Source organism: Parus major, chromosome 11, assembly GCF_001522545.3.
Source record: "Parus major isolate Abel chromosome 11, Parus_major1.1, whole genome shotgun sequence".
Classification (NCBI taxonomy): Eukaryota; Metazoa; Chordata; class Aves; order Passeriformes; family Paridae; genus Parus; species Parus major.
In genome coordinates, this window is record NC_031780.1 from 18,134,708 (window position 1) to 18,147,871 (window position 13,164).

The following is a 13,164-nucleotide window of genomic DNA, read 5'->3' on the forward strand; positions in this document are numbered from 1 at the left end:
GTGTGCATTTTACTATTTGCTTTTGGAGAGTCTGAAACTGAAGACAGCAATAATATTTCAATTAGGGGATAATTTCAGAATTTGATATGGGGAAAAGTAAGTGAAATTCATTGAGATCTAAGCTAAATCATGTTTTTGAGATGTTTGTGCACCTAAAAAAAGTCTTCCTTGCAATCTGCACAAATTGAGTGATGGTGATTTGTTGGGGTTTTTATCATTTAAGTCCCCCCACTCCCATATTTACTTACCATGGCTGACCTCACATCAGAAGTGTCAGTTTATGGGGGCTTATGCCTCCAAAAATAAAGGAATCAAGATATTAAAATAAGTTTTCTTAACTCCTTACATCCATAACTTTTCAGAATTTCCATGATGGGGTTCTAATGCTTTCTTCCATAACAATCACCAATGTTTGAGCACATCAGACTGAACAACATCAAAAGAGAAAATTAATTGAGGATAGGAGTTCGTTTTTTTATTTGCCAAAATTTGGACTCAATTATCTCAGAGGTCTTTTCCAACTTAATTGATTCTGCAATTTGGCTTACTAGTTTACAGCTCATCTTATATAATGATTGAAGTAAAGAGTTTTTAAAGTTTTTAAATTGTAGGTACTGAATTCTGGTGATTCCCTTCCTCCCCTGCCTCATTTGAACAACTTACTGAGAAAACCCACTCTTTGGATGATCAAAGAGGATGTTTTTTGAGAGAGAGGGATACACAGAGTAAGGGAGAGGTGCACACATGGACTGCATGCACTGTACATGAACTTAATCCCATTTCTTTGCACTACTTTTCCTCTTTGGGCAGCAGCATCACTGACAGCAAGAACACACCTATGACAAATCCATGTGCAATTATCTGCTTATATACACCTAGATAAAGTACAAAGGAAAAAACCCTGTGTAAATAGCATTATATATTCTAAGGCACCTATAAACTTGTAAATGCATGGAGGGAGACATAGTGCTAAAAAAATTAATTAGAAAATCAGTTTAATGTATATAAAACATCTGCATTGCTTTTGACATGGTTGTTTTTAGTGTCTTTGTACAAGAGTACAAATTATTTTGTCAGGCCAAGTCAACTGGTACCACATCACCAGGAATGAACAGATGAAAAGGGAACTTTCTTTTCTGATGTTGTTTCTATTAACCATGGCTGTTTTCTTGATACAAGCTGCTGACACTGAGATGAAGGATATTCTATTCCCCCCAATAAGAAATCACAGAGGTAGTTGGGCATATTTGGAATCCACTGCACAAATCCCAGCCCCACCATTTCAGCTTCACTGAATCTGGAGCACATCTGCATGCAGCAGCAGTTTGTTTCCAGAGCACAACATGAGAGGCAAGGCTGAGCACAGCCTGTTTGAGCTGATACTGCTTCAAGGGATGATTGTCAGGTTGGCATTGTTATGTGTGGGAATTTCAAAGCCTCAGCATGCACCTGCACGCTCCTGAATAACACTTGGGAAGTGTCCCAAGCTTCATAGGGCAAGATGCATTTAATTTTTGTCCAAAGACAACAGCTACTTAAGAAGGACCAGAAACTTTCTTGGCTTCTCTCTCTGGATCCTCACAGACAAGTCTGTAACCAAACATCTCTAATGTCATCCAGCAAGATACTGCTGTAAAAAATGCACCAGAGTCAAGAACAAGACACCTTTTTCCATTAGCTGCACCGGTGACACTGATACTTACCAGTGGTGAGTCATTTTTGCCAAAATTTCTCAGAATTATCCATTCCAACAGAGGTGCCCAGAATTAAACCTGCAGTAAAGATTCACAGTGGAGTCAGGTTTGAAGAATGGCAGGCATTCACCCATTCCACATTCAAATTAACCTTGGAATATGTTGAAGCATCACACACAATGCCCCACTTGAGCAGTAAGGGCAAGACAGCCCAGAAGTGACACAGAAGAGGAAGACAGACATGACTAAGCCTTGTTCAATGTCATCAAACTATTTTGGTAATATATTATGAAGCAATTGTCACACAGTTAGTTGTGACTCATGCTAGAGAATGATTGCTTTACCACAAGTCTAAGAGAAACATTCAACCTTATAAAAATATTTTCTGGTCTGGTTTAAGGAAGAACTCCAAATATTTAGTTTAAAATGACACTTGGGGAAGTCCTATTCATATACACACATAAGTGCACAACTGACTTGCACCTAGTGAGGAGCATATGTACATAACACCTTCTATGTGGATAAATCTTTCAACAGTCATTTTCCAGGCAGTCTGTGCCATGGTGACTTTTACACAATTAGACAAATAAGCTTGTTCAAATCCTGCCATCTGTTGCCATTTTTGCCACCAATTTTTTATTTATTTTTTTTTTTAAACTGAAGACTCATTTATCAGCATTGCAGCAAAGGTCAAGTTTTCCATTATGTACCTACTTTGCATGAGACCCAAATTCTCCTGTTTAAATTCAGCAATGACAGCAGTGCTGGCCCTATGTTTCACATTCAGCTTTATGGGATCTCTATGGGTGATCTTTTCTAATAGTGTCCTCTTTTTTTCATGGAATTTAAAATTTACACTGTCATGTTAGGGAAAATGAAAGAGGCTTTCAAAATCCAACTTTTCTACAGTTATTCTCCAAACTGGGAATTCTGTCCAGATTTATTTTCACTTATTATAGGAAATTTTCTCTCAACATATCCAAACATAAGCATGTCATGAGCTGCAAAAGGTGTTAAGATGCAGAGAGAACAGCAGCATGGGAAGCAATGGCCCAAGGCAACTGCACTGAGAGCTTGTCCCAATCCATTAAACACTAGTGGAGGTGGCTTCTTTCTCAAGAAAAGAAAGCTCCAGGCTACAGTTCACCTTCAAATTCATAGATACAGACTAACATACATTATGATCACAAGAAAAAGTTCTTTTATCTTTGTTTTAAGTGTGCATCCAGTCAGTATAACCCATCCTATGTGCCATGATGGAGCCACAAAGAAGTCATGTGAAGGTGATGCCAGCCCATATACAGATCCCCCCAGTAAAGTCCACAGGACAGTTTTAGCTGTCTGTTGTGTAAAATGTTAACAGCTGAGCTCTTTCTACAATATTCATTCACAATACTCCTATACCTAGCAGTAACCAGGCATGCTAACACTTAAGGCAGGTAGCTGGGAGCTTTGGCCTACAATTTGCCTGTTATCTGACTGGTTTGGGTCTCATCTAGAATTGTTCCACTTATCTTTCCCTATTTCTGGTGAAGAGGAAAATGCAGGAATGGTATAATATTTAATGTCTTACACTACATTTTATTTACTGATCTCAAATTCATTTATTTCATCTATTGTAAAATATAATGGAAAAGAGTTTTCCCCACCAGTGTTACCAGAATTTTTTTTTCTTATTAATACCAGAAAAAGAAAGGGAAAAAAACAACAACAAAAATCCACAAAAAACAAAACAAAACAAAACAAACCATGAACCAAAACAAAGGAAAAAAACAACCAACCAAAAACCAACCAACATCACTACAGCACAGGTAACCTGCCTAATAAAACAGACAATGTGATAGAGCAAGCAGCTGCAATATTTATATTGTCTCACATTATATTTCTCCACTGAAATCCATAAAGACATGAATCCTGCTCAAGTGACACACTCTGTACTCATCAAGGTGATACTGTCTTTATAAATCAGGCATACAGTGACCATTTTAGGTACTGTGGAAAACACAGCAGACATAATATGAGATGGGCTATGAATCTGACAATTTATCCATGTTTATCCTTGAAAAAAGGGGGTTTATTTTTATTATCTAAAATAAATCTCAGAACTTCATTAGATCATCCCACCAAAATTGAATGTCAGGTTTATATTACAGTGTACAAAGCACACAGCAGCTTGTAATGATCAAAACCATTTTGCCTTGGAGCTCTTTCACAGTGAGTTTCAAAACTGACCATTCAGAATTAAAAGCTAAGCCTGCCATACTTGACCAAAACATACAGCTTATGAACACTCCAGAATGAATATGTGCAGAAGTAAAATCAATTTTAGAAAAATTCAGAAAGTAAAAGGGTTGATAGTACACCCCATTTATCCCTTGTCTCTGTCACAAGGAGCTATTTCTCTCCCACCATTTTACACTATGAGAAATAAGTAATACCTAGAATTACAATAAAGACTGGCTTCAAAAACATTTTCCCACTCCCTATCTTCAATCTCTTTCCTTGCAGCTATACCTGGCAAGCAAAGTACTCTGAGGTAACACCTTCCAAAATCCTGAGCTTTCCAGTCCCACTGGAATTGAAGGCATTGACTCACCTGTTTCTGCTGTAAAAGGAACTACTGTTTCTGCTATAAAAGGAACTACTGACACAGCTATTTAAGGAGCATTGTCCACTCACTGACTTTGTATCAACCTGTGAGTGTCCAAAACTTCAAAGTATCTGGCTCCTCTTTTCTTGTCTTCAATTCAGATTTTATGTTGTAGCCTTGCAGATTATCTGCAAGCAGAATGGTTTCAAACCAAATGGGTTTGTTTCTCAGATATCAAAATCTCCTATTCCTCCTGAAACCTGCATAAAGAAATGGGGCTGGGGAGAAACTACACTGTCTGGTTTTAAATGGCCTGAATCTTCTCAGAACTTTTAAATGCTCCTGCATTTAACACAACTTGCACTAACACCTACCTTTTCCAGGTTTTGCATTTGGCATAAATGTCAAACAACACAAAACAGACAGATATGCTAGTTTGGAAAATCTAAGTCATGGTGTGGATTCACATTCTCCCTGACAGCAATCAAAACCTGCAGATACACTCAGCCTCACTAATCCAAAATCTGTAGAAGAAATGCTAATACAAATCCAAGTAGATACATCCACACTTCAGTTCTGCCTTCATTGACTGTTTGATTGGTAATTAAGGCATATATTTGGTTCCAGAGATATAGGAAAAAACCCAAATCCCAAAGGAAGCAGTTGAATCTGAGCCCAAGGTTATTAATCATACTGCCTCTAATTGTATATAAAGTATCTTTACTCCCTCAAAAATGTTTTTTTTTAAATATTATGGGATTTAAATATGTCACAATATTCTGGATATCTTGATTAGATCTCCTTTAATATACTGCCTCCGAATAATTCGTAATTTATTTAACAGAAATGAAGAACTCTTACTAATCATTAAGATTAAGCAGAATTTTTAGCCTGACTAGACTAGCAACAAAAGTTGATAAGGGGATTTTTTTTTTCTTAAACAGTGCTTTTTACTGTCTTCTTGTAATTAAAGTTTCAACCAAGGTCCCATTAGGCTGATAGTGATCCCCCCTGTGAATCAGACAGACCCTCAAGTCTTCAAGTTTCCAGAGTAAAGTCTCACTGGTGACTAGCATCTGGGAAGGGTTTGAGGTTTGACTAAATCAAGTGAAAACTTCCTAAGATTAAAAGCCTAAAGAATTTTGCTCCTCATTGACGTTTAAAATACTTTCTGCATCATTCCCCTGGCCCAGCCAGATCCTGTGTCCTCACAAAACACCACACAGGTTACTTCAGCCTACCTCCCCTTGCAGTCAGCCCTGTACAGGTGCCAATCTCCTGTCAGGCAGCCAAAGTACACTGAAGCTCACTATAAATACTCACCCAGTGATCCCTCAGGAGCAGGGCACAAAAATCTGCCCAGTAAAAGTCAGGGAGGAAAGAACCTGTGCCAAGATGAGAGCCAAGGGAGGGGAGGGGAAAGGGGGAAAGGGGAAAGGGGAAAGGGGAAAGGGGAAAGGGGAAAGGGGAAAGGGGAAAGGGGAAAGGGGAAAGGGGAAAGGGGAAAGGGGAAAGGGGAAAGGGGAAAGGGGAAAGGGAAAAGGGGAAAGGGGAAGGCTACACAGAATCCCTGAAGAGAGGAGGAACTGGCTTTGGAGAAGCACTGCAAGAGCTGCCCAAGATAGAACACACAAATTATACACTGCAGCTGGGCCAGGACTGATCCTGCAGTGTAAGTGCTTTGTAGGTATTCCTCACACCTACAGAAGCTGAAGCAGGGACATGATTTTTTTTTATGGCTTCCATGCCCCCTACATCTTTGTGGTCCTTGTCCCAGCTTTGGTAAAAGTCATCACATCCCTCCTCTGGCAAGAGCACTTCCAAATTTCCTTTCCAAACCATGGTAATACATGTTCTCCACAGGGCTTCATCCATTCATCACCTTTGGATCCTGGCTTTCACAGTTTCCCTTCCATGTTACCCTCCCAGTTCCTATACCCCCCCTCAGTCTTTCCCTCTTCCCTAAATCAATGTGCCAGATTGTGAGACCCAGTACAGGCTTTCATGGTAAAGATATTTTACAACTGCCTGGGCACTGGTCTACCAGACCACCCAAATCAGCTTTCTTCATTGTGTTTATTCAGTTTCTCCCCCTTATAGTTTCTCTGGAGCTAATAAGCACAGATATTTGCATATCTATAAATAAGCATGCCTTTGCCATCTTCCAAGTCATGCTCACACACCTTGAAGAAGTTCAACTTAAAATCCTTCTTGCTAATATTTGTTTCTCTCCTCAAATCCAGAAGGTTAGCTCACAAACAATGAGTGGGCCAGAAGGGCAGACCTGCTGCAAATGGAGAATCAGAGCCTCACACTCACAGCAGAGACAAGGTCAATCTTGTCTACCCACCATGGTCTTTAATACAGTTATTAAAAGACAGCTGAACAGTCAATTCAGAGGTATGGATAAGCAAAGCCAGAGGTTTTTTCTTTGAGAAAGGGATCCCCAAATGTAGGCAATGAAAGTCTTTCTGTTACCTTATTTATGCATAACAGCTCAGTGCATGGCTGTGCTTTTTTTAAAGCTTTTAACAAAGACACCTCAGAACAACTACAAGCCATGGATCAAAGACTGCTCTTAAACAAGCATTAAAAAAAAGGACAGTATGCCTTTAACCATACCATAACAGTGTGAGACCTTATATTTACCATTAAACAGAAACAAGGTTGTATATGGCATTTGAACAGCTGAAGAGTTCACCAATCCCTGTATTGTGTGTTAGTATTTTCAGCTCTAAAGAACTGAAAAAAATTGTAGCATTGTAGCACAGCCAGTCAAGGCAAAGGGAAAACAAATCAAAGCACCAAATGGAGAAAAGGTAGAAATCCATACATTCCAGCTCTGCATTCAAAGTTACCTTCCTGCTTAGAGAAAGATTTTCCCTTTCATTCCTTTCTGAAGCATTCAATATAGCTTAGTGCCAAAGGCAAGATTTCATATTCACTAGAAGAAAAATTCTGATGTTCTATGGGAAGTCTCATTCATCTTGTCCCAATGTGTTTCTCTGCATCCTACTGCTTGCCTGTAGCCTTAAAGAATAAGGGCCTCTTTATTACACAGGTGATCTGGTGGCAGAGAAGTATAAACTATTGATGTAAAACACCTTGCTGCAGTTTGCTGAAGACTTCCATGTTCCAATTTTGGGGAAGATAAGGTATTTCATTGGAAGAAGAATTTTTAAGATCTAATTAAGTTCCTTATTCAAAAGCATTTAAGTTTTGATACTTTGTGCTGTAGGTACTTATTAGAACTATTAACCAAGAAAATAAATTATTATTTTTAAATGCAGCCTGTTCTTTCAGAAAGAAGTGAAAGAAATATGCTTTCATCATTTAGAAGTACAGTGCCAAGCACAAGAAGCTTAAATAACTCTTGATCACAGAGTGCCAAACTGCTTCAAAAATCAAGTTACTACAGCCAGGATCATTTGAAACAGAACTGTTAATGTTAGTAAAGAGGTAAACAGTTCAATTAGCTCTTCAAAGACAAAAGTTGTCACAATGAAGTTTATCCAAGGTGAAAGGTCTCAAACATATCTGGGGGTACCAAGGCCACCCCACAAGAAACTCTTTGTTGCTCTGTGGCCAGAACACTCTGAAGAAGTGTCATTGTCCCCTGCCATGCCCCAGGGAGAGGCAGTTCTTGCACACCACAGAGCATTTCATGAGTCCCAGGGAAACTGCCAGAGACACTTTGCAAAGGGCACAGATGCTGCCACTTGAAGAACAAATTCACTGCAATTAAGAAAATGGTCACAGAAATCAGGAATCTGAGCTACTGCTTGAACTGCCACTAATCCTTTGCAAGACACTATAAATGGATGCATTGGAAGTTTCTTGGAGTTTTCTGTAACTTGACAATCAACACTTCATATGAGACAGAGTAAGAGTAATAAAATAACCAAAACAGCAACACAGTACATTCCAGTAGAACGACACCTAGGAGTCAGCTCTGATTGACCACTGTTGTTTCCAAGTACCACAAAACACATTTCAGAATGATGAGAAAGAACAAATCAAACTTTTGTGTTACTCAGTAGAAGGTACCTACTCAGTCCTCCAGAATGCATCTCTCAAAATGCACCTTCATTACCTACTGAATTTTTTTTACTTTTCTGTCATTCAACTTTATGAAAAAAAAGGATCACTTTAAATGAGAACAGGAAAATGCACCTGACAAATTAAGAAATATATCCATAGTTTACCACAATTGTATGATAGGAACTACCTTGGCACACTGTTATTTCACTTTCATTTAATTTTTGCCATATTCTTCCTTTACCTTGGTGTTTCCCCACAGTCACAGATTATTTAAATATCTGTCTTGGAAGAGGTGGTCTTTTCCTTTGAAAACTGGAAATATTAGTTGGCATCCTAAGCAACAGCGATCTCAGGTTTATAAAGAAGGCAGGGGCAGGGAAAAGAACTTAACCTTTCATAAGCTTTCCCATTGGTTTTGAAAAATCTGGCAGCTGCCCAAAGGAAAAGACTGTCCCAATAATAGAGGCTGTGCTGCTGAAAAATGTCATTTCTAAAACTGTTGATCATTAGCAAAATACCATAGATCAGGATCTTTTTAACCAGAAGCACTAGAATAACTCGAGAGGGTGACTAAAGCCAGTGAACAGTATTCCCCATAATTACTGAAAAATGAAACTAATTTCTTTTCACCCTCAACAGCTTTCACCTCTTGCCAGAGGCATTAATGTAGAATACGGATGTTAGTAATGAGGATAGTAGGAACAAGAAGTGTTTTAAGATTTAAAGGCTGACTTTTTAATGGTGTTCGTGTTGTAGCGTGGCATGCCATATAATTAATGCAACTCCTTTTTACCAGTTCACAGATGTGTACTTCTCTTCACAGAGCTGCAGTTCTGACACTACTTAGAGCAACTCTTGGCCCTTTTGAATCCTCTCTTATCTCAGATCATTAAGTGGTTTGAGTGACACCACAGTAATGCCACTTACTTTCATTTTGTAAAGTCTTTAATTTCCAAATATAATATAGCTGTAGGATGGTTTATGCTTTAAGCACCCCACCTGATAAATAAGAAGACTGACAAAGTACTCAGTAGAAATGGACACAGCAAATCTTTCCTACCTTTCTCCAAGCACTGCCTACATTTCTCTCACAATTGCAATCACCTTCATTCCAACTTTAAGGAAACTAGCTGGGGTATGAGCAACAAAACTGGAGCAGAACAAGGCACTGTCACACAATGACAAATTGTGGAATATTCTTGGGCTGCTCACACTGAAAGCCAGGCAGCTTCATGCTCAGTGGAACCTGTAACCTGCAGTAGCTACATGAAAGTTATCAAGGAATCCCCATCCCTGTCACACCTTTCCTACAGTTCACATACATTCAGAGGTGCATAAAGACTGACAGCTTTCTTGAGGGAAAAAAAAAGAAAAGAAAAAAAAAAACAAACCAGCACATACCCCACCTGAAAGACACAATTTTTGAAATTCCCTATTTTTCCTCAATTACTCTAAAGACAGATTTGAGCAAAAATTCTTTTTTTTTTTTTTTAGGGTGAGGGGGAAAAACGTACTAACAACTTCTTCACAACTATATTCCACAGGCAAATTTAGATTAATGACCAGCCAGGCTATCTTTGCCCTTTGACCTTCAGTTATTCCCTTTACTCCAGTTCCCAGAAAGCTCAGGAGAGCCTACACAGTAATTGAAGAATTTAATCTTTTGTGGCTTTTAATCAAAGAATTAATATTGTTGTACTGCTTTAAAATTCACACATCTATGACAATATTATTTCAAAAGACAAAAGTATTCTTTGTTAATGATGATAGTCTTGCCACTATCTGCTGCCCTGATCTCACATATTCACTGTAGACTTTAGTCTCAAAGTATTTTTAAAATACAGGAATGTCTCCATGCACTGTTTAAGTGTTGTCCTATCTATAGAAATAGCCTGAAATTGACTTCATGACATTGATAGGAGAGAAAGAAACCCCAAAAAAATAAACCCATGTTTAAGCATGTTGTAAAACACCAGCACCTAATCCCTAAATACCTACCACAGAGCAAGGCTGACAGGGCAAGGCTTCTGTAAGTCACACAGGAGTTTCCCCTTTGCCATGGACTTTTTCTCAGTCACTTAAATAAAAGGAACCTATAAATGTCTATTCTGTATCTTCTGTAAGTGATAACATTTCCATGAATAGCACAAATTGATGGGGAAGGTGCCTTCTCTAATTACTCACTGTAAATGCAGGGAGTCCAAACTGAAATTCATGATCAGCTTAAATAATAATCAGTCTAATGACTAGGTTGGCAACAGACAGAGGCTTGAAGGAACAAGATGAGTTGCTGCAGGGTTATCATGGGGGAAGCTGTTGCTTATGAGCCAGGAGCTGTTTAAAAATCTCCTCTGAGAGTTTGAAGAAACTTGCAGTAGAGGACCACAGAGATCCAGCACCAATAGAAAGAGTTATAAATAAATTTGTACCAATGCATTTCCCATACATGAGCAGCCAGAGGATGCAGCATCCCCAAAGAGACCAGACAAATTTAGAAAGATCACCCCATAGAAGAGGAGACTACAAACATTTTTAATGTACTGCAGCAGCATGAAAGACAAGGACTTTAGAATAAAAACCTACATTGTGCAGGTGTCATCTTTAAGATTTATACAACTATTAAATTGTGAAGGCTACAAATAGAGCTAAAAGAACAAGTGACTGCTTTCAAATAGATAAACAAGCATTGGCTTACATGGGGTAAAACCAGGTGGTTTCTGCTTCATGATGATCCATGGCTATAAAGACATATATAGAGCCATATTCACAATCCTGACAATACCTAACTCTGATAATGCCTGTGGCATGGAGAAGTCCTCCCCACCTTTGCTCCAAAACACATTTGCTCTTTGCCTACTGCTTCTTGTAAAAGATACAGAAGTTTTTTTTGCCATTTCTGGCAGTGGGTTCTACTGTATACACATTTTAATGTTTCCAGTTAACAAAAGATGGCACTGCTAAGAATCAGTGATTTTTATCTTCAAAAGGCTCCTGATGTGGTAGAGACTGAATTCTGTGCACTTAAGGAACACCAAAAAGGCTGTGGAATCATTGCTGATCTCTGCATCCATATACACCCAGTGTAGAGGGAGCCTGGGGATGGTGTTCAGCAGCAGCCTGGACAAGGGATGAGGGAGGAAAAAAAGAGGCAGCAGCAGCTCATTTATTTAATTCCTATGGTATGCCTTTTTAATCCTTCTCTGACTTTGCCTCTACATTAGCTAGCTAGCTAACCTGACCACAACCCCTCAAGAACACAGGCTTGAATCCTGCTCCATTCCATCTTACTTTTTACCAGTACACACTACATTGAAAAGCCCAGGCCTTCCTGTGCTGAAGTCAAACTTCATCTAGCTATTTTTCTCTGACAGTTGCAAACCACAAAAGGTAGTGATGATATATGTAGGCTTTTGTCCAAACATACCAGAGATGTCTGGTTCTTTTATATTGCTGTACTTCATGTTATGGTTTGAGCAAGCCCACATGAAGCAACCGCAGAACCACTTAGCATTCTCCAGCCATGAAACCAGTCCTACTGCAAAAGAACAGGGGGAACCTTCTCTCTGCATGGCACAACAAATGAGCACAACAGAAACCTTGTGAGTTGTGAAACCTTGTCATTTCCACCTCAGCATAGAAGTGAGATGAAGTTGTGGCTAACTGCAGAGCTTCAGGGAAGGCAATTTAAAAACTAGTCCTGTCCCAAGTCTAGGCCAGAACTAGGAACCAAGCAGAGGTTGGTAGATGAGGGCTAAGGGCACAAAAGCTCTCTTTAGAGAGCTGTCACATTTAGATGACTGCTGGGAATTCTCAAAATACATCACAGAGCCCAGGCAACCATTTTGGAAAGGTCTTTTACTAAGAACACTAAATCACCACAGTTTCCAAATAATTGCAAGCCCTGTGTATTTTCTGAATTCACTTGTACAACTGAGCGAAGCCCAGCAGCTCCCAGAGCCCATCAGTTCCTTGGGTAGATGGGGCTTAAGGGCAGGAACCACAGCACAGCTGGAGCTCTGCGAGGGGCTGGAGGAGACGTTTATTCCTCCTGACACTGTAACTTACTGTGTCGGTCACAATGTTATCTGGGTCACCGCTACAAGTTTATGCGGCATCAACAGCAGCTCTGCTGGCAGGCTTCCCCTCGGAACCTACAGCGAGGTAGGGCAGCATCCAGCCCCGATCACAATATCTAATCCAGGCAAATCTTCAGCTCCAGAAGAGAGAAGGGAATTATCACCGAACAGTAGCATCATTGAACTGCATTCTGGCTGTCAGACACCTAGCACGAGGATTATGCAGCCCATCCTTGAGAGTAAACTTACTCCATTTACTTGATGTTTTCCTCTCCCTCAATCTGCCTCCTAAGCCGGTGATGAAGCAGCAGAAGGGCGGTGCATTTTAACCTTGCGCTGCCTCCCGCAGGTTGTGTGTGTGTGCCGCTGCCTGCGGGGCCGGGAGCCGGAGGGATCGGGCTGTGCGCGGTTTCCATGGCAGTGCCGAGGCCCCGCGGCTGAGCCCCGCTCCTCCCGGCCGCCTCGCAGGGGGAACGGAACGCGCTTTCTCGGGGCTGCACGGCTGCTCCTGCCTTCAGAGCCCCGCAAGAGATCCTTTCCATTGTCTTTGCCTTCCCCACATTCCCACTGTTGCTAATTAGGCTGGAACCGACAGTATTTGTGCTTACCCAATTAAGCAGGCGCACAGCAGAAGGTGGACTGTCTCCGCAGAAGCCGGGCATGGCACTAGGAAATCTCTCACGGTTTTTTCTCACATTTTTCTTTTCTCTTCCCATAGGAAAGATTAGGAATTAGATGCACTCGAAATAGAAAACTCAGACGA

At 40.1% G+C, this 13,164-nt stretch overlaps 1 long non-coding RNA gene across 1 annotated transcript in view; it reads right to left on the minus strand.

Moving 5' to 3' along the window:
• LOC107210006 overlaps nt 1-13,164 on the minus strand; it is a 38,565-nt gene extending 25,401 nt beyond the window's left edge. Inside the window, exons 1-2 of the long non-coding RNA XR_004499064.1 lie at nt 13,010-13,164; nt 1,704-1,772 (exon numbers count right to left, since the gene is read on the minus strand). This is a non-coding gene — a long non-coding RNA (uncharacterized LOC107210006). The remainder of the gene's footprint in view (nt 1-1,703; nt 1,773-13,009) is intronic.